The 20,921-nt window shown below is 34.4% G+C and overlaps 18 non-coding genes across 18 annotated transcripts; all 18 read right to left on the reverse strand.

Annotated features, from left to right (window-relative positions):
• Positions 1–176: 176 nt before the first annotated feature.
• Positions 177–369, reverse strand: LOC134703006 (U2 spliceosomal RNA). The gene has a single exon (XR_010104676.1). It is a non-coding gene; the product is annotated as a U2 spliceosomal RNA (small nuclear RNA).
• Positions 370–1,342: 973 nt separating this feature from the next.
• LOC134703018 (U2 spliceosomal RNA) lies at positions 1,343–1,535 on the reverse strand. Its single transcript, XR_010104687.1, has one exon. It is a non-coding gene; the product is annotated as a U2 spliceosomal RNA (small nuclear RNA).
• Positions 1,536–2,512: 977 nt separating this feature from the next.
• LOC134703022 (U2 spliceosomal RNA) lies at positions 2,513–2,705 on the reverse strand. The gene has a single exon (XR_010104691.1). It is a non-coding gene; the product is annotated as a U2 spliceosomal RNA (small nuclear RNA).
• Positions 2,706–3,682: 977 nt separating this feature from the next.
• On the reverse strand, positions 3,683–3,875 carry LOC134703024 (U2 spliceosomal RNA). Its single transcript, XR_010104692.1, has one exon. It is a non-coding gene; the product is annotated as a U2 spliceosomal RNA (small nuclear RNA).
• Positions 3,876–4,852: 977 nt separating this feature from the next.
• On the reverse strand, positions 4,853–5,045 carry LOC134703025 (U2 spliceosomal RNA). The gene has a single exon (XR_010104693.1). It is a non-coding gene; the product is annotated as a U2 spliceosomal RNA (small nuclear RNA).
• A 977-nt stretch (positions 5,046–6,022) lies between these two features.
• LOC134703007 (U2 spliceosomal RNA) lies at positions 6,023–6,215 on the reverse strand. The gene has a single exon (XR_010104677.1). It is a non-coding gene; the product is annotated as a U2 spliceosomal RNA (small nuclear RNA).
• Positions 6,216–7,192: 977 nt separating this feature from the next.
• Positions 7,193–7,385, reverse strand: LOC134703008 (U2 spliceosomal RNA). Its single transcript, XR_010104678.1, has one exon. It is a non-coding gene; the product is annotated as a U2 spliceosomal RNA (small nuclear RNA).
• Positions 7,386–8,362: 977 nt separating this feature from the next.
• Positions 8,363–8,555, reverse strand: LOC134703021 (U2 spliceosomal RNA). The gene has a single exon (XR_010104690.1). It is a non-coding gene; the product is annotated as a U2 spliceosomal RNA (small nuclear RNA).
• A 977-nt stretch (positions 8,556–9,532) lies between these two features.
• On the reverse strand, positions 9,533–9,725 carry LOC134703009 (U2 spliceosomal RNA). The gene has a single exon (XR_010104679.1). It is a non-coding gene; the product is annotated as a U2 spliceosomal RNA (small nuclear RNA).
• Positions 9,726–10,702: 977 nt separating this feature from the next.
• LOC134703010 (U2 spliceosomal RNA) lies at positions 10,703–10,895 on the reverse strand. The gene has a single exon (XR_010104680.1). It is a non-coding gene; the product is annotated as a U2 spliceosomal RNA (small nuclear RNA).
• A 977-nt stretch (positions 10,896–11,872) lies between these two features.
• On the reverse strand, positions 11,873–12,065 carry LOC134703011 (U2 spliceosomal RNA). The gene has a single exon (XR_010104681.1). It is a non-coding gene; the product is annotated as a U2 spliceosomal RNA (small nuclear RNA).
• Positions 12,066–13,042: 977 nt separating this feature from the next.
• On the reverse strand, positions 13,043–13,235 carry LOC134703013 (U2 spliceosomal RNA). Its single transcript, XR_010104682.1, has one exon. It is a non-coding gene; the product is annotated as a U2 spliceosomal RNA (small nuclear RNA).
• Positions 13,236–14,212: 977 nt separating this feature from the next.
• LOC134703014 (U2 spliceosomal RNA) lies at positions 14,213–14,405 on the reverse strand. Its single transcript, XR_010104683.1, has one exon. It is a non-coding gene; the product is annotated as a U2 spliceosomal RNA (small nuclear RNA).
• A 977-nt stretch (positions 14,406–15,382) lies between these two features.
• On the reverse strand, positions 15,383–15,575 carry LOC134703015 (U2 spliceosomal RNA). The gene has a single exon (XR_010104684.1). It is a non-coding gene; the product is annotated as a U2 spliceosomal RNA (small nuclear RNA).
• A 977-nt stretch (positions 15,576–16,552) lies between these two features.
• Positions 16,553–16,745, reverse strand: LOC134703016 (U2 spliceosomal RNA). The gene has a single exon (XR_010104685.1). It is a non-coding gene; the product is annotated as a U2 spliceosomal RNA (small nuclear RNA).
• Positions 16,746–17,722: 977 nt separating this feature from the next.
• Positions 17,723–17,915, reverse strand: LOC134703017 (U2 spliceosomal RNA). Its single transcript, XR_010104686.1, has one exon. It is a non-coding gene; the product is annotated as a U2 spliceosomal RNA (small nuclear RNA).
• A 977-nt stretch (positions 17,916–18,892) lies between these two features.
• On the reverse strand, positions 18,893–19,085 carry LOC134703019 (U2 spliceosomal RNA). Its single transcript, XR_010104688.1, has one exon. It is a non-coding gene; the product is annotated as a U2 spliceosomal RNA (small nuclear RNA).
• Positions 19,086–20,062: 977 nt separating this feature from the next.
• Positions 20,063–20,255, reverse strand: LOC134703020 (U2 spliceosomal RNA). Its single transcript, XR_010104689.1, has one exon. It is a non-coding gene; the product is annotated as a U2 spliceosomal RNA (small nuclear RNA).
• Positions 20,256–20,921: the final 666 nt, after the last annotated feature.

Consider the following 20,921-nt stretch of genomic DNA (forward strand, 5'->3'; position numbering starts at 1 on the left):
TATGCGATTTATTTTACATGCGCGAGAAGTAGAATTAATTTACAACACAACAATGAGTAAAACTATACAATACATAACATAAAATAATATAGAAAAGTATTAGAGAATATTTTACTGGGGCTGTTCTCAGACTATAGAAGGAAGCTATTTTTCTATTTTAATTTTCTCCCCGAAATGGGGAGTGAGCCGATCCTGGAGGTACTGCAATACCAGGCCAACTCGTGGCAAGAGCGGTGCAAGCACCTAACATCTCACCTAGTTGCAAAAATCAGTTTAATATCGAAGTACCCACATGGGGTACGTATCAGATATTAAGCTGATAAGAACAGATACTACACTTTGATCTTAGCCAAAAGGCCGAGAAGCGATACTCAAAATGTTTCCGAGTTTCCAAAGCCTATAAATCCTATGTCTTTCTCAGACACGGTGTTTTAATTTTAAAACAAGCTACACAAATTTTGCAAATGTATATACAAAAAGCACACGAAACACGAGACTTGCTTTGCTTTAATTAACCAACAGCATGAAACGATTTCTGCATGACAAAACTGGTGTGAAAATAAAAAAGCGGCTTGTGAAATACGGCAAGTCGCAATAAAAGGGAGAATGCATTTTTAAACGTATGTCATACGTATACGTATTCGTATTTAATCTTAATCGAACAAAACAACATGACAATTTTAATTCATTCTATGTCCGACGAACGCAGATTTCAAAGCCTTGAAAATTTCATTGATCACAAAATAAATTCAACGCTTTTTCACAATCAGGCACGGACTTTTCACTCTGTCGTTTAAATAAAAAACACACAAACAGTTCATCTGTTCTATTTTTTAAAGAATTAACCGGTACAGCTATGTTTAAATTAATTTTAAAAGGAGGAAAAAACTTACCGCCGACTGTAGTTTCCATCGTTTGCCCTCGTTCTGAGGCGACGTCGCTATAACGATGATTGAAACAGTAGAAGGGACGTAATTATTTTCCCCGCGTTTTTCCGTAACGCTAAAAATTTATATAGAGTTTGTTTTAAAGGAACGAGAATACATTATTACACTGACATATGCTGTTATGAATACAAGCGAGAGAGAAAAAGAGAAAAAAAAAAAACCATCACATTATTAGAAAAGAAAAAATACTTTTCAGAGAACAGACATAAAAAAAATAAAATAATATGCGATTTATTTTACATGCGCGAGAAGTAGAATTAATTTACAACAATGAGTAAAACTATACAATACATAACATAAAATAATATAGAAAAAGTATTAGAGAATATTTTACTGGGGCTGTTTCTCAGACTATAGAAGGAGCTATTTTTCTATTTTAATTTTCTCCCCGAAATGGGGAGTGAGCCGATCCTGGAGGTACTGCAATACCAGGCCAACTCGTGGCAAGAGCGGTGCAAGCACCTAACATCTCACCTAGTTGCAAAAATCAGTTTAATATCGAAGTACCCACATGGGGTACGTATCAGATATTAAGCTGATAAGAACAGATACTACACTTTGATCTTAGCCAAAAGGCCGAGAAGCGATACTCAAATGTTTCCGAGTTTCCAAAGCCTATAAATCCTATGTCTTACTCAGACACGGTGTTTTAATTTTAAAACAAGCTACACAAATTTTGCAAATGTATATACAAAAAGCACACGAAACACGAGATCTTGCTTTGCTTTAATTACCCAACAGCATGAAACGATTTCTGCATGACAAAACTGGTGTGAAAATAAAAAAAGCGGCTTGTGAAATACGGCAAGTCGCAATAAAAGGGAGAATGCATTTTTAAACGTATGTCATACGTATACGTATTCGTATTTAATCTTAATCGAACAAAACAACATGACAATTTTAATTCATTCTATGTCCGACGAACGCAGATTTCAAAGCCTTGAAAATTTCATTGATCACAAAATAAATTCAACGCTTTTTCACAATCAGCACGGACTTTTCACTCTGTCGTTTAAATAAAAAACACACAAACAGTTCATCTGTTCTATTTTTTAAAGGAATTAACCGGTACAGCTATGTTTAAATTAATTTTAAAAGGAGGAAAAAACTTACCGGCCGACTGTAGTTTCCATCGTTTGCCCTCGTTCTGAGGCGACGTCGCTATTAACGATGATTGAAACAGTAGAAGGGGACGTAATTATTTTCCCCGCGTTTTTCCGTAACGCTAAAAATTTATATAGAGTTTGTTTTAAAGGAACGAGAATACATTATTACACTGACATATGCTGTTATGAATACAAGCGAGAGAGAAAAAGAGAAAAAAAAAAAACCATCACATTATTAGAAAAGAAAAAAATACTTTTCAGAGAACAGACATAAAAAAATAAAATAATATGCGATTTATTTTACATGCGCGAGAAGTAGAATTAATTTACAACAATGAGTAAAACTATACAATACATAACATAAAATAATATAGAAAAAGTATTAGAGAATATTTTACTGGGGCTGTTTCTCAGACTATAGAAGGAGCTATTTTTCTATTTTAATTTTCTCCCCGAAATGGGGAGTGAGCCGATCCTGGAGGTACTGCAATACCAGGCCAACTCGTGGCAAGAGCGGTGCAAGCACCTAACATCTCACCTAGTTGCAAAAATCAGTTTAATATCGAAGTACCCACATGGGGTACGTATCAGATATTAAGCTGATAAGAACAGATACTACACTTTGATCTTAGCCAAAAGGCCGAGAAGCGATACTCAAATGTTTCCGAGTTTCCAAAGCCTATAAATCCTATGTCTTACTCAGACACGGTGTTTTAATTTTAAAACAAGCTACACAAATTTTGCAAATGTATATACAAAAAGCACACGAAACACGAGATCTTGCTTTGCTTTAATTACCCAACAGCATGAAACGATTTCTGCATGACAAAACTGGTGTGAAAATAAAAAAAGCGGCTTGTGAAATACGGCAAGTCGCAATAAAAGGGAGAATGCATTTTTAAACGTATGTCATACGTATACGTATTCGTATTTAATCTTAATCGAACAAAACAACATGACAATTTTAATTCATTCTATGTCCGACGAACGCAGATTTCAAAGCCTTGAAAATTTCATTGATCACAAAATAAATTCAACGCTTTTTCACAATCAGCACGGACTTTTCACTCTGTCGTTTAAATAAAAAACACACAAACAGTTCATCTGTTCTATTTTTTAAAGGAATTAACCGGTACAGCTATGTTTAAATTAATTTTAAAAGGAGGAAAAAACTTACCGGCCGACTGTAGTTTCCATCGTTTGCCCTCGTTCTGAGGCGACGTCGCTATTAACGATGATTGAAACAGTAGAAGGGGACGTAATTATTTTCCCCGCGTTTTTCCGTAACGCTAAAAATTTATATAGAGTTTGTTTTAAAGGAACGAGAATACATTATTACACTGACATATGCTGTTATGAATACAAGCGAGAGAGAAAAAGAGAAAAAAAAAAAACCATCACATTATTAGAAAAGAAAAAAATACTTTTCAGAGAACAGACATAAAAAAATAAAATAATATGCGATTTATTTTACATGCGCGAGAAGTAGAATTAATTTACAACAATGAGTAAAACTATACAATACATAACATAAAATAATATAGAAAAAGTATTAGAGAATATTTTACTGGGGCTGTTTCTCAGACTATAGAAGGAGCTATTTTTCTATTTTAATTTTCTCCCCGAAATGGGGAGTGAGCCGATCCTGGAGGTACTGCAATACCAGGCCAACTCGTGGCAAGAGCGGTGCAAGCACCTAACATCTCACCTAGTTGCAAAAATCAGTTTAATATCGAAGTACCCACATGGGGTACGTATCAGATATTAAGCTGATAAGAACAGATACTACACTTTGATCTTAGCCAAAAGGCCGAGAAGCGATACTCAAATGTTTCCGAGTTTCCAAAGCCTATAAATCCTATGTCTTACTCAGACACGGTGTTTTAATTTTAAAACAAGCTACACAAATTTTGCAAATGTATATACAAAAAGCACACGAAACACGAGATCTTGCTTTGCTTTAATTACCCAACAGCATGAAACGATTTCTGCATGACAAAACTGGTGTGAAAATAAAAAAAGCGGCTTGTGAAATACGGCAAGTCGCAATAAAAGGGAGAATGCATTTTTAAACGTATGTCATACGTATACGTATTCGTATTTAATCTTAATCGAACAAAACAACATGACAATTTTAATTCATTCTATGTCCGACGAACGCAGATTTCAAAGCCTTGAAAATTTCATTGATCACAAAATAAATTCAACGCTTTTTCACAATCAGCACGGACTTTTCACTCTGTCGTTTAAATAAAAAACACACAAACAGTTCATCTGTTCTATTTTTTAAAGGAATTAACCGGTACAGCTATGTTTAAATTAATTTTAAAAGGAGGAAAAAACTTACCGGCCGACTGTAGTTTCCATCGTTTGCCCTCGTTCTGAGGCGACGTCGCTATTAACGATGATTGAAACAGTAGAAGGGGACGTAATTATTTTCCCCGCGTTTTTCCGTAACGCTAAAAATTTATATAGAGTTTGTTTTAAAGGAACGAGAATACATTATTACACTGACATATGCTGTTATGAATACAAGCGAGAGAGAAAAAGAGAAAAAAAAAAAACCATCACATTATTAGAAAAGAAAAAAATACTTTTCAGAGAACAGACATAAAAAAATAAAATAATATGCGATTTATTTTACATGCGCGAGAAGTAGAATTAATTTACAACAATGAGTAAAACTATACAATACATAACATAAAATAATATAGAAAAAGTATTAGAGAATATTTTACTGGGGCTGTTTCTCAGACTATAGAAGGAGCTATTTTTCTATTTTAATTTTCTCCCCGAAATGGGGAGTGAGCCGATCCTGGAGGTACTGCAATACCAGGCCAACTCGTGGCAAGAGCGGTGCAAGCACCTAACATCTCACCTAGTTGCAAAAATCAGTTTAATATCGAAGTACCCACATGGGGTACGTATCAGATATTAAGCTGATAAGAACAGATACTACACTTTGATCTTAGCCAAAAGGCCGAGAAGCGATACTCAAATGTTTCCGAGTTTCCAAAGCCTATAAATCCTATGTCTTACTCAGACACGGTGTTTTAATTTTAAAACAAGCTACACAAATTTTGCAAATGTATATACAAAAAGCACACGAAACACGAGATCTTGCTTTGCTTTAATTACCCAACAGCATGAAACGATTTCTGCATGACAAAACTGGTGTGAAAATAAAAAAAGCGGCTTGTGAAATACGGCAAGTCGCAATAAAAGGGAGAATGCATTTTTAAACGTATGTCATACGTATACGTATTCGTATTTAATCTTAATCGAACAAAACAACATGACAATTTTAATTCATTCTATGTCCGACGAACGCAGATTTCAAAGCCTTGAAAATTTCATTGATCACAAAATAAATTCAACGCTTTTTCACAATCAGCACGGACTTTTCACTCTGTCGTTTAAATAAAAAACACACAAACAGTTCATCTGTTCTATTTTTTAAAGGAATTAACCGGTACAGCTATGTTTAAATTAATTTTAAAAGGAGGAAAAAACTTACCGGCCGACTGTAGTTTCCATCGTTTGCCCTCGTTCTGAGGCGACGTCGCTATTAACGATGATTGAAACAGTAGAAGGGGACGTAATTATTTTCCCCGCGTTTTTCCGTAACGCTAAAAATTTATATAGAGTTTGTTTTAAAGGAACGAGAATACATTATTACACTGACATATGCTGTTATGAATACAAGCGAGAGAGAAAAAGAGAAAAAAAAAAAACCATCACATTATTAGAAAAGAAAAAAATACTTTTCAGAGAACAGACATAAAAAAATAAAATAATATGCGATTTATTTTACATGCGCGAGAAGTAGAATTAATTTACAACAATGAGTAAAACTATACAATACATAACATAAAATAATATAGAAAAAGTATTAGAGAATATTTTACTGGGGCTGTTTCTCAGACTATAGAAGGAGCTATTTTTCTATTTTAATTTTCTCCCCGAAATGGGGAGTGAGCCGATCCTGGAGGTACTGCAATACCAGGCCAACTCGTGGCAAGAGCGGTGCAAGCACCTAACATCTCACCTAGTTGCAAAAATCAGTTTAATATCGAAGTACCCACATGGGGTACGTATCAGATATTAAGCTGATAAGAACAGATACTACACTTTGATCTTAGCCAAAAGGCCGAGAAGCGATACTCAAATGTTTCCGAGTTTCCAAAGCCTATAAATCCTATGTCTTACTCAGACACGGTGTTTTAATTTTAAAACAAGCTACACAAATTTTGCAAATGTATATACAAAAAGCACACGAAACACGAGATCTTGCTTTGCTTTAATTACCCAACAGCATGAAACGATTTCTGCATGACAAAACTGGTGTGAAAATAAAAAAAGCGGCTTGTGAAATACGGCAAGTCGCAATAAAAGGGAGAATGCATTTTTAAACGTATGTCATACGTATACGTATTCGTATTTAATCTTAATCGAACAAAACAACATGACAATTTTAATTCATTCTATGTCCGACGAACGCAGATTTCAAAGCCTTGAAAATTTCATTGATCACAAAATAAATTCAACGCTTTTTCACAATCAGCACGGACTTTTCACTCTGTCGTTTAAATAAAAAACACACAAACAGTTCATCTGTTCTATTTTTTAAAGGAATTAACCGGTACAGCTATGTTTAAATTAATTTTAAAAGGAGGAAAAAACTTACCGGCCGACTGTAGTTTCCATCGTTTGCCCTCGTTCTGAGGCGACGTCGCTATTAACGATGATTGAAACAGTAGAAGGGGACGTAATTATTTTCCCCGCGTTTTTCCGTAACGCTAAAAATTTATATAGAGTTTGTTTTAAAGGAACGAGAATACATTATTACACTGACATATGCTGTTATGAATACAAGCGAGAGAGAAAAAGAGAAAAAAAAAAAACCATCACATTATTAGAAAAGAAAAAAATACTTTTCAGAGAACAGACATAAAAAAATAAAATAATATGCGATTTATTTTACATGCGCGAGAAGTAGAATTAATTTACAACAATGAGTAAAACTATACAATACATAACATAAAATAATATAGAAAAAGTATTAGAGAATATTTTACTGGGGCTGTTTCTCAGACTATAGAAGGAGCTATTTTTCTATTTTAATTTTCTCCCCGAAATGGGGAGTGAGCCGATCCTGGAGGTACTGCAATACCAGGCCAACTCGTGGCAAGAGCGGTGCAAGCACCTAACATCTCACCTAGTTGCAAAAATCAGTTTAATATCGAAGTACCCACATGGGGTACGTATCAGATATTAAGCTGATAAGAACAGATACTACACTTTGATCTTAGCCAAAAGGCCGAGAAGCGATACTCAAATGTTTCCGAGTTTCCAAAGCCTATAAATCCTATGTCTTACTCAGACACGGTGTTTTAATTTTAAAACAAGCTACACAAATTTTGCAAATGTATATACAAAAAGCACACGAAACACGAGATCTTGCTTTGCTTTAATTACCCAACAGCATGAAACGATTTCTGCATGACAAAACTGGTGTGAAAATAAAAAAAGCGGCTTGTGAAATACGGCAAGTCGCAATAAAAGGGAGAATGCATTTTTAAACGTATGTCATACGTATACGTATTCGTATTTAATCTTAATCGAACAAAACAACATGACAATTTTAATTCATTCTATGTCCGACGAACGCAGATTTCAAAGCCTTGAAAATTTCATTGATCACAAAATAAATTCAACGCTTTTTCACAATCAGCACGGACTTTTCACTCTGTCGTTTAAATAAAAAACACACAAACAGTTCATCTGTTCTATTTTTTAAAGGAATTAACCGGTACAGCTATGTTTAAATTAATTTTAAAAGGAGGAAAAAACTTACCGGCCGACTGTAGTTTCCATCGTTTGCCCTCGTTCTGAGGCGACGTCGCTATTAACGATGATTGAAACAGTAGAAGGGGACGTAATTATTTTCCCCGCGTTTTTCCGTAACGCTAAAAATTTATATAGAGTTTGTTTTAAAGGAACGAGAATACATTATTACACTGACATATGCTGTTATGAATACAAGCGAGAGAGAAAAAGAGAAAAAAAAAAAACCATCACATTATTAGAAAAGAAAAAAATACTTTTCAGAGAACAGACATAAAAAAATAAAATAATATGCGATTTATTTTACATGCGCGAGAAGTAGAATTAATTTACAACAATGAGTAAAACTATACAATACATAACATAAAATAATATAGAAAAAGTATTAGAGAATATTTTACTGGGGCTGTTTCTCAGACTATAGAAGGAGCTATTTTTCTATTTTAATTTTCTCCCCGAAATGGGGAGTGAGCCGATCCTGGAGGTACTGCAATACCAGGCCAACTCGTGGCATGAGCGGTGCAAGCACCTAACATCTCACCTAGTTGCAAAAATCAGTTTAATATCGAAGTACCCACATGGGGTACGTATCAGATATTAAGCTGATAAGAACAGATACTACACTTTGATCTTAGCCAAAAGGCCGAGAAGCGATACTCAAATGTTTCCGAGTTTCCAAAGCCTATAAATCCTATGTCTTACTCAGACACGGTGTTTTAATTTTAAAACAAGCTACACAAATTTTGCAAATGTATATACAAAAAGCACACGAAACACGAGATCTTGCTTTGCTTTAATTACCCAACAGCATGAAACGATTTCTGCATGACAAAACTGGTGTGAAAATAAAAAAAGCGGCTTGTGAAATACGGCAAGTCGCAATAAAAGGGAGAATGCATTTTTAAACGTATGTCATACGTATACGTATTCGTATTTAATCTTAATCGAACAAAACAACATGACAATTTTAATTCATTCTATGTCCGACGAACGCAGATTTCAAAGCCTTGAAAATTTCATTGATCACAAAATAAATTCAACGCTTTTTCACAATCAGCACGGACTTTTCACTCTGTCGTTTAAATAAAAAACACACAAACAGTTCATCTGTTCTATTTTTTAAAGGAATTAACCGGTACAGCTATGTTTAAATTAATTTTAAAAGGAGGAAAAAACTTACCGGCCGACTGTAGTTTCCATCGTTTGCCCTCGTTCTGAGGCGACGTCGCTATTAACGATGATTGAAACAGTAGAAGGGGACGTAATTATTTTCCCCGCGTTTTTCCGTAACGCTAAAAATTTATATAGAGTTTGTTTTAAAGGAACGAGAATACATTATTACACTGACATATGCTGTTATGAATACAAGCGAGAGAGAAAAAGAGAAAAAAAAAAAACCATCACATTATTAGAAAAGAAAAAAATACTTTTCAGAGAACAGACATAAAAAAATAAAATAATATGCGATTTATTTTACATGCGCGAGAAGTAGAATTAATTTACAACAATGAGTAAAACTATACAATACATAACATAAAATAATATAGAAAAAGTATTAGAGAATATTTTACTGGGGCTGTTTCTCAGACTATAGAAGGAGCTATTTTTCTATTTTAATTTTCTCCCCGAAATGGGGAGTGAGCCGATCCTGGAGGTACTGCAATACCAGGCCAACTCGTGGCAAGAGCGGTGCAAGCACCTAACATCTCACCTAGTTGCAAAAATCAGTTTAATATCGAAGTACCCACATGGGGTACGTATCAGATATTAAGCTGATAAGAACAGATACTACACTTTGATCTTAGCCAAAAGGCCGAGAAGCGATACTCAAATGTTTCCGAGTTTCCAAAGCCTATAAATCCTATGTCTTACTCAGACACGGTGTTTTAATTTTAAAACAAGCTACACAAATTTTGCAAATGTATATACAAAAAGCACACGAAACACGAGATCTTGCTTTGCTTTAATTACCCAACAGCATGAAACGATTTCTGCATGACAAAACTGGTGTGAAAATAAAAAAAGCGGCTTGTGAAATACGGCAAGTCGCAATAAAAGGGAGAATGCATTTTTAAACGTATGTCATACGTATACGTATTCGTATTTAATCTTAATCGAACAAAACAACATGACAATTTTAATTCATTCTATGTCCGACGAACGCAGATTTCAAAGCCTTGAAAATTTCATTGATCACAAAATAAATTCAACGCTTTTTCACAATCAGCACGGACTTTTCACTCTGTCGTTTAAATAAAAAACACACAAACAGTTCATCTGTTCTATTTTTTAAAGGAATTAACCGGTACAGCTATGTTTAAATTAATTTTAAAAGGAGGAAAAAACTTACCGGCCGACTGTAGTTTCCATCGTTTGCCCTCGTTCTGAGGCGACGTCGCTATTAACGATGATTGAAACAGTAGAAGGGGACGTAATTATTTTCCCCGCGTTTTTCCGTAACGCTAAAAATTTATATAGAGTTTGTTTTAAAGGAACGAGAATACATTATTACACTGACATATGCTGTTATGAATACAAGCGAGAGAGAAAAAGAGAAAAAAAAAAAACCATCACATTATTAGAAAAGAAAAAAATACTTTTCAGAGAACAGACATAAAAAAATAAAATAATATGCGATTTATTTTACATGCGCGAGAAGTAGAATTAATTTACAACAATGAGTAAAACTATACAATACATAACATAAAATAATATAGAAAAAGTATTAGAGAATATTTTACTGGGGCTGTTTCTCAGACTATAGAAGGAGCTATTTTTCTATTTTAATTTTCTCCCCGAAATGGGGAGTGAGCCGATCCTGGAGGTACTGCAATACCAGGCCAACTCGTGGCAAGAGCGGTGCAAGCACCTAACATCTCACCTAGTTGCAAAAATCAGTTTAATATCGAAGTACCCACATGGGGTACGTATCAGATATTAAGCTGATAAGAACAGATACTACACTTTGATCTTAGCCAAAAGGCCGAGAAGCGATACTCAAATGTTTCCGAGTTTCCAAAGCCTATAAATCCTATGTCTTACTCAGACACGGTGTTTTAATTTTAAAACAAGCTACACAAATTTTGCAAATGTATATACAAAAAGCACACGAAACACGAGATCTTGCTTTGCTTTAATTACCCAACAGCATGAAACGATTTCTGCATGACAAAACTGGTGTGAAAATAAAAAAAGCGGCTTGTGAAATACGGCAAGTCGCAATAAAAGGGAGAATGCATTTTTAAACGTATGTCATACGTATACGTATTCGTATTTAATCTTAATCGAACAAAACAACATGACAATTTTAATTCATTCTATGTCCGACGAACGCAGATTTCAAAGCCTTGAAAATTTCATTGATCACAAAATAAATTCAACGCTTTTTCACAATCAGCACGGACTTTTCACTCTGTCGTTTAAATAAAAAACACACAAACAGTTCATCTGTTCTATTTTTTAAAGGAATTAACCGGTACAGCTATGTTTAAATTAATTTTAAAAGGAGGAAAAAACTTACCGGCCGACTGTAGTTTCCATCGTTTGCCCTCGTTCTGAGGCGACGTCGCTATTAACGATGATTGAAACAGTAGAAGGGGACGTAATTATTTTCCCCGCGTTTTTCCGTAACGCTAAAAATTTATATAGAGTTTGTTTTAAAGGAACGAGAATACATTATTACACTGACATATGCTGTTATGAATACAAGCGAGAGAGAAAAAGAGAAAAAAAAAAAACCATCACATTATTAGAAAAGAAAAAAATACTTTTCAGAGAACAGACATAAAAAAATAAAATAATATGCGATTTATTTTACATGCGCGAGAAGTAGAATTAATTTACAACAATGAGTAAAACTATACAATACATAACATAAAATAATATAGAAAAAGTATTAGAGAATATTTTACTGGGGCTGTTTCTCAGACTATAGAAGGAGCTATTTTTCTATTTTAATTTTCTCCCCGAAATGGGGAGTGAGCCGATCCTGGAGGTACTGCAATACCAGGCCAACTCGTGGCAAGAGCGGTGCAAGCACCTAACATCTCACCTAGTTGCAAAAATCAGTTTAATATCGAAGTACCCACATGGGGTACGTATCAGATATTAAGCTGATAAGAACAGATACTACACTTTGATCTTAGCCAAAAGGCCGAGAAGCGATACTCAAATGTTTCCGAGTTTCCAAAGCCTATAAATCCTATGTCTTACTCAGACACGGTGTTTTAATTTTAAAACAAGCTACACAAATTTTGCAAATGTATATACAAAAAGCACACGAAACACGAGATCTTGCTTTGCTTTAATTACCCAACAGCATGAAACGATTTCTGCATGACAAAACTGGTGTGAAAATAAAAAAAGCGGCTTGTGAAATACGGCAAGTCGCAATAAAAGGGAGAATGCATTTTTAAACGTATGTCATACGTATACGTATTCGTATTTAATCTTAATCGAACAAAACAACATGACAATTTTAATTCATTCTATGTCCGACGAACGCAGATTTCAAAGCCTTGAAAATTTCATTGATCACAAAATAAATTCAACGCTTTTTCACAATCAGCACGGACTTTTCACTCTGTCGTTTAAATAAAAAACACACAAACAGTTCATCTGTTCTATTTTTTAAAGGAATTAACCGGTACAGCTATGTTTAAATTAATTTTAAAAGGAGGAAAAAACTTACCGGCCGACTGTAGTTTCCATCGTTTGCCCTCGTTCTGAGGCGACGTCGCTATTAACGATGATTGAAACAGTAGAAGGGGACGTAATTATTTTCCCCGCGTTTTTCCGTAACGCTAAAAATTTATATAGAGTTTGTTTTAAAGGAACGAGAATACATTATTACACTGACATATGCTGTTATGAATACAAGCGAGAGAGAAAAAGAGAAAAAAAAAAAACCATCACATTATTAGAAAAGAAAAAAATACTTTTCAGAGAACAGACATAAAAAAATAAAATAATATGCGATTTATTTTACATGCGCGAGAAGTAGAATTAATTTACAACAATGAGTAAAACTATACAATACATAACATAAAATAATATAGAAAAAGTATTAGAGAATATTTTACTGGGGCTGTTTCTCAGACTATAGAAGGAGCTATTTTTCTATTTTAATTTTCTCCCCGAAATGGGGAGTGAGCCGATCCTGGAGGTACTGCAATACCAGGCCAACTCGTGGCAAGAGCGGTGCAAGCACCTAACATCTCACCTAGTTGCAAAAATCAGTTTAATATCGAAGTACCCACATGGGGTACGTATCAGATATTAAGCTGATAAGAACAGATACTACACTTTGATCTTAGCCAAAAGGCCGAGAAGCGATACTCAAATGTTTCCGAGTTTCCAAAGCCTATAAATCCTATGTCTTACTCAGACACGGTGTTTTAATTTTAAAACAAGCTACACAAATTTTGCAAATGTATATACAAAAAGCACACGAAACACGAGATCTTGCTTTGCTTTAATTACCCAACAGCATGAAACGATTTCTGCATGACAAAACTGGTGTGAAAATAAAAAAAGCGGCTTGTGAAATACGGCAAGTCGCAATAAAAGGGAGAATGCATTTTTAAACGTATGTCATACGTATACGTATTCGTATTTAATCTTAATCGAACAAAACAACATGACAATTTTAATTCATTCTATGTCCGACGAACGCAGATTTCAAAGCCTTGAAAATTTCATTGATCACAAAATAAATTCAACGCTTTTTCACAATCAGCACGGACTTTTCACTCTGTCGTTTAAATAAAAAACACACAAACAGTTCATCTGTTCTATTTTTTAAAGGAATTAACCGGTACAGCTATGTTTAAATTAATTTTAAAAGGAGGAAAAAACTTACCGGCCGACTGTAGTTTCCATCGTTTGCCCTCGTTCTGAGGCGACGTCGCTATTAACGATGATTGAAACAGTAGAAGGGGACGTAATTATTTTCCCCGCGTTTTTCCGTAACGCTAAAAATTTATATAGAGTTTGTTTTAAAGGAACGAGAATACATTATTACACTGACATATGCTGTTATGAATACAAGCGAGAGAGAAAAAGAGAAAAAAAAAAAACCATCACATTATTAGAAAAGAAAAAAATACTTTTCAGAGAACAGACATAAAAAAATAAAATAATATGCGATTTATTTTACATGCGCGAGAAGTAGAATTAATTTACAACAATGAGTAAAACTATACAATACATAACATAAAATAATATAGAAAAAGTATTAGAGAATATTTTACTGGGGCTGTTTCTCAGACTATAGAAGGAGCTATTTTTCTATTTTAATTTTCTCCCCGAAATGGGGAGTGAGCCGATCCTGGAGGTACTGCAATACCAGGCCAACTCGTGGCAAGAGCGGTGCAAGCACCTAACATCTCACCTAGTTGCAAAAATCAGTTTAATATCGAAGTACCCACATGGGGTACGTATCAGATATTAAGCTGATAAGAACAGATACTACACTTTGATCTTAGCCAAAAGGCCGAGAAGCGATACTCAAATGTTTCCGAGTTTCCAAAGCCTATAAATCCTATGTCTTACTCAGACACGGTGTTTTAATTTTAAAACAAGCTACACAAATTTTGCAAATGTATATACAAAAAGCACACGAAACACGAGATCTTGCTTTGCTTTAATTACCCAACAGCATGAAACGATTTCTGCATGACAAAACTGGTGTGAAAATAAAAAAAGCGGCTTGTGAAATACGGCAAGTCGCAATAAAAGGGAGAATGCATTTTTAAACGTATGTCATACGTATACGTATTCGTATTTAATCTTAATCGAACAAAACAACATGACAATTTTAATTCATTCTATGTCCGACGAACGCAGATTTCAAAGCCTTGAAAATTTCATTGATCACAAAATAAATTCAACGCTTTTTCACAATCAGCACGGACTTTTCACTCTGTCGTTTAAATAAAAAACACACAAACAGTTCATCTGTTCTATTTTTTAAAGGAATTAACCGGTACAGCTATGTTTAAATTAATTTTAAAAGGAGGAAAAAACTTACCGGCCGACTGTAGTTTCCATCGTTTGCCCTCGTTCTGAGGCGACGTCGCTATTAACGATGATTGAAACAGTAGAAGGGGACGTAATTATTTTCCCCGCGTTTTTCCGTAACGCTAAAAATTTATATAGAGTTTGTTTTAAAGGAACGAGAATACATTATTACACTGACATATGCTGTTATGAATACAAGCGAGAGAGAAAAAGAGAAAAAAAAAAAACCATCACATTATTAGAAAAGAAAAAAATACTTTTCAGAGAACAGACATAAAAAAATAAAATAATATGCGATTTATTTTACATGCGCGAGAAGTAGAATTAATTTACAACAATGAGTAAAACTATACAATACATAACATAAAATAATATAGAAAAAGTATTAGAGAATATTTTACTGGGGCTGTTTCTCAGACTATAGAAGGAGCTATTTTTCTATTTTAATTTTCTCCCCGAAATGGGGAGTGAGCCGATCCTGGAGGTACTGCAATACCAGGCCAACTCGTGGCAAGAGCGGTGCAAGCACCTAACATCTCACCTAGTTGCAAAAATCAGTTTAATATCGAAGTACCCACATGGGGTACGTATCAGATATTAAGCTGATAAGAACAGATACTACACTTTGATCTTAGCCAAAAGGCCGAGAAGCGATACTCAAATGTTTCCGAGTTTCCAAAGCCTATAAATCCTATGTCTTACTCAGACACGGTGTTTTAATTTTAAAACAAGCTACACAAATTTTGCAAATGTATATACAAAAAGCACACGAAACACGAGATCTTGCTTTGCTTTAATTACCCAACAGCATGAAACGATTTCTGCATGACAAAACTGGTGTGAAAATAAAAAAAGCGGCTTGTGAAATACGGCAAGTCGCAATAAAAGGGAGAATGCATTTTTAAACGTATGTCATACGTATACGTATTCGTATTTAATCTTAATCGAACAAAACAACATGACAATTTTAATTCATTCTATGTCCGACGAACGCAGATTTCAAAGCCTTGAAAATTTCATTGATCACAAAATAAATTCAACGCTTTTTCACAATCAGCACGGACTTTTCACTCTGTCGTTTAAATAAAAAACACACAAACAGTTCATCTGTTCTATTTTTTAAAGGAATTAACCGGTACAGCTATGTTTAAATTAATTTTAAAAGGAGGAAAAAACTTACCGGCCGACTGTAGTTTCCATCGTTTGCCCTCGTTCTGAGGCGACGTCGCTATTAACGATGATTGAAACAGTAGAAGGGGACGTAATTATTTTCCCCGCGTTTTTCCGTAACGCTAAAAATTTATATAGAGTTTGTTTTAAAGGAACGAGAATACATTATTACACTGACATATGCTGTTATGAATACAAGCGAGAGAGAAAAAGAGAAAAAAAAAAAACCATCACATTATTAGAAAAGAAAAAAATACTTTTCAGAGAACAGACATAAAAAAATAAAATAATATGCGATTTATTTTACATGCGCGAGAAGTAGAATTAATTTACAACAATGAGTAAAACTATACAATACATAACATAAAATAATATAGAAAAAGTATTAGAGAATATTTTACTGGGGCTGTTTCTCAGACTATAGAAGGAGCTATTTTTCTATTTTAATTTTCTCCCCGAAATGGGGAGTGAGCCGATCCTGGAGGTACTGCAATACCAGGCCAACTCGTGGCAAGAGCGGTGCAAGCACCTAACATCTCACCTAGTTGCAAAAATCAGTTTAATATCGAAGTACCCACATGGGGTACGTATCAGATATTAAGCTGATAAGAACAGATACTACACTTTGATCTTAGCCAAAAGGCCGAGAAGCGATACTCAAATGTTTCCGAGTTTCCAAAGCCTATAAATCCTATGTCTTACTCAGACACGGTGTTTTAATTTTAAAACAAGCTACACAAATTTTGCAAATGTATATACAAAAAGCACACGAAACACGAGATCTTGCTTTGCTTTAATTACCCAACAGCATGAAACGATTTCTGCATGACAAAACTGGTGTGAAAATAAAAAAAGCGGCTTGTGAAATACGGCAAGTCGCAATAAAAGGGAGAATGCATTTTTAAACGTATGTCATACGTATACGTATTCGTATTTAATCTTAATCGAACAAAACAACATGACAATTTTAATTCATTCTATGTCCGACGAACGCAGATTTCAAAGCCTTGAAAATTTCATTGATCACAAAATAAATTCAACGCTTTTTCACAATCAGCACGGACTTTTCACTCTGTCGTTTAAATAAAAAACACACAAACAGTTCATCTGTTCTATTTTTTAAAGGAATTAACCGGTACAGCTATGTTTAAATTAATTTTAAAAGGAGGAAAAAACTTACCGGCCGACTGTAGTTTCCATCGTTTGCCCTCGTTCTGAGGCGACGTCGCTATTAACGATGATTGAAACAGTAGAAGGGGACGTAATTATTTTCCCCGCGTTTTTCCGTAACGCTAAAAATTTATATAGAGTTTGTTTTAAAGGAACGAGAATACATTATTACACTGACATATGCTGTTATGAATACAAGCGAGAGAGAAAAAGAGAAAAAAAAAAAACCATCACATTATTAGAAAAGAAAAAAATACTTTTCAGAGAACAGACATAAAAAAATAAAATAATATGCGATTTATTTTACATGCGCGAGAAGTAGAATTAATTTACAACAATGAGTAAAACTATACAATACATAACATAAAATAATATAGAAAAAGTATTAGAGAATATTTTACTGGGGCTGTTTCTCAGACTATAGAAGGAGCTATTTTTCTATTTTAATTTTCTCCCCGAAATGGGGAGTGAGCCGATCCTGGAGGTACTGCAATACCAGGCCAACTCGTGGCAAGAGCGGTGCAAGCACCTAACATCTCACCTAGTTGCAAAAATCAGTTTAATATCGAAGTACCCACATGGGGTACGTATCAGATATTAAGCTGATAAGAACAGATACTACACTTTGATCTTAGCCAAAAGGCCGAGAAGCGATACTCAAATGTTTCCGAGTTTCCAAAGCCTATAAATCCTATGTCTTACTCAGACACGGTGTTTTAATTTTAAAACAAGCTACACAAATTTTGCAAATGTATATACAAAAAGCACACGAAACACGAGATCTTGCTTTGCTTTAATTACCCAACAGCATGAAACGATTTCTGCATGACAAAACTGGTGTGAAAATAAAAAAAGCGGCTTGTGAAATACGGCAAGTCGCAATAAAAGGGAGAATGCATTTTTAAACGTATGTCATACGTATACGTATTCGTATTTAATCTTAATCGAACAAAACAACATGACAATTTTAATTCATTCTATGTCCGACGAACGCAGATTTCAAAGCCTTGAAAATTTCATTGATCACAAAATAAATTCAACGCTTTTTCACAATCAGCACGGACTTTTCACTCTGTCGTTTAAATAAAAAACACACAAACAGTTCATCTGTTCTATTTTTTAAAGGAATTAACCGGTACAGCTATGTTTAAATTAATTTTAAAAGGAGGAAAAAACTTACCGGCCGACTGTAGTTTCCATCGTTTGCCCTCGTTCTGAGGCGACGTCGCTATTAACGATGATTGAAACAGTAGAAGGGGACGTAATTATTTTCCCCGCGTTTTTCCGTAACGCTAAAAATTTATATAGAGTTTGTTTTAAAGGAACGAGAATACATTATTACACTGACATATGCTGTTATGAATACAAGCGAGAGAGAAAAAGAGAAAAAAAAAAAACCATCACATTATTAGAAAAGAAAAAAATACTTTTCAGAGAACAGACATAAAAAAATAAAATAATATGCGATTTATTTTACATGCGCGAGAAGTAGAATTAATTTACAACAATGAGTAAAACTATACAATACATAACATAAAATAATATAGAAAAAGTATTAGAGAATATTTTACTGGGGCTGTTTCTCAGACTATAGAAGGAGCTATTTTTCTATTTTAATTTTCTCCCCGAAATGGGGAGTGAGCCGATCCTGGAGGTACTGCAATACCAGGCCAACTCGTGGCAAGAGCGGTGCAAGCACCTAACATCTCACCTAGTTGCAAAAATCAGTTTAATATCGAAGTACCCACATGGGGTACGTATCAGATATTAAGCTGATAAGAACAGATACTACACTTTGATCTTAGCCAAAAGGCCGAGAAGCGATACTCAAATGTTTCCGAGTTTCCAAAGCCTATAAATCCTATGTCTTACTCAGACACGGTGTTTTAATTTTAAAACAAGCTACACAAATTTTGCAAATGTATATACAAAAAGCACACGAAACACGAGATCTTGCTTTGCTTTAATTACCCAACAGCATGAAACGATTTCTGCATGACAAAACTGGTGTGAAAATAAAAAAAGCGGCTTGTGAAATACGGCAAGTCGCAATAAAAGGGAGAATGCATTTTTAAACGTATGTCATACGTATACGTATTCGTATTTAATCTTAATCGAACAAAACAACATGACAATTTTAATTCATTCTATGTCCGACGAACGCAGATTTCAAAGCCTTGAAAATTTCATTGATCACAAAATAAATTCAACGCTTTTTCACAATCAGCACGGACTTTTCACTCTGTCGTTTAAATAAAAAACACACAAACAGTTCATCTGTTCTATTTTTTAAAGGAATTAACCGGTACAGCTATGTTTAAATTAATTTTAAAAGGAGGAAAAAACTTACCGGCCGACTGTAGTTTCCATCGTTTGCCCTCGTTCTGAGGCGACGTCGCTATTAACGATGATTGAAACAGTAGAAGGGGACGTAATTATTTTCCCCGCGTTTTTCCGTAACGCTAAAAATTTATATAGAGTTTGTTTTAAAGGAACGAGAATACATTATTACACTGACATATGCTGTTATGAATACAAGCGAGAGAGAAAAAGAGAAAAAAAAAAAACCATCACATTATTAGAAAAGAAAAAAATACTTTTCAGAGAACAGACATAAAAAAATAAAATAATATGCGATTTATTTTACATGCGCGAGAAGTAGAATTAATTTACAACAATGAGTAAAACTATACAATACATAACATAAAATAATATAGAAAAAGTATTAGAGAATATTTTACTGGGGCTGTTTCTCAGACTATAGAAGGAGCTATTTTTCTATTTTAATTTTCTCCCCGAAATGGGGAGTGAGCCGATCCTGGAGGTACTGCAATACCAGGCCAACTCGTGGCAAGAGCGGTGCAAGCACCTAACATCTCACCTAGTTGCAAAAATCAGTTTAATATCGAAGTACCCACATGGGGTACGTATCAGATATTAAGCTGATAAGAACAGATACTACACTTTGATCTTAGCCAAAAGGCCGAGAAGCGATACTCAAATGTTTCCGAGTTTCCAAAGCCTATAAATCCTATGTCTTACTCAGACACGGTGTTTTAATTTTAAAACAAGCTACACAAATTTTGCAAATGTATATACAAAAAGCACACGAAACACGAGATCTTGCTTTGCTTTAATTACCCAACAGCATGAAACGATTTCTGCATGACAAAACTGGTGTGAAAATAAAAAAAGCGGCTTGTGAAATACGGCAAGTCGCAATAAAAGGGAGAATGCATTTTTAAACGTATGTCATACGTATACGTATTCGTATTTAATCTTAATCGAACAAAACAACATGACAATTTTAATTCATTCTATGTCCGACGAACGCAGATTTCAAAGCCTTGAAAATTTCATTGATCACAAAATAAATTCAACGCTTTTTCACAATCAGCACGGACTTTTCACTCTGTCGTTTAAATAAAAAACACACAAACAGTTCATCTGTTCTATTTTTTAAAGGAATTAACCGGTACAGCTATGTTTAAATTAATTTTAAAAGGAGGAAAAAACTTACCGGCCGACTGTAGTTTCCATCGTTTGCCCTCGTTCTGAGGCGACGTCGCTATTAACGATGATTGAAACAGTAGAAGGGGACGTAATTATTTTCCCCGCGTTTTTCCGTAACGCTAAAAATTTATATAGAGTTTGTTTTAAA

This window comes from Mytilus trossulus, unplaced genomic scaffold (genome assembly GCF_036588685.1).
Source record: "Mytilus trossulus isolate FHL-02 unplaced genomic scaffold, PNRI_Mtr1.1.1.hap1 h1tg000814l__unscaffolded, whole genome shotgun sequence".
Taxonomy (NCBI): domain Eukaryota; kingdom Metazoa; phylum Mollusca; class Bivalvia; order Mytilida; family Mytilidae; genus Mytilus; species Mytilus trossulus.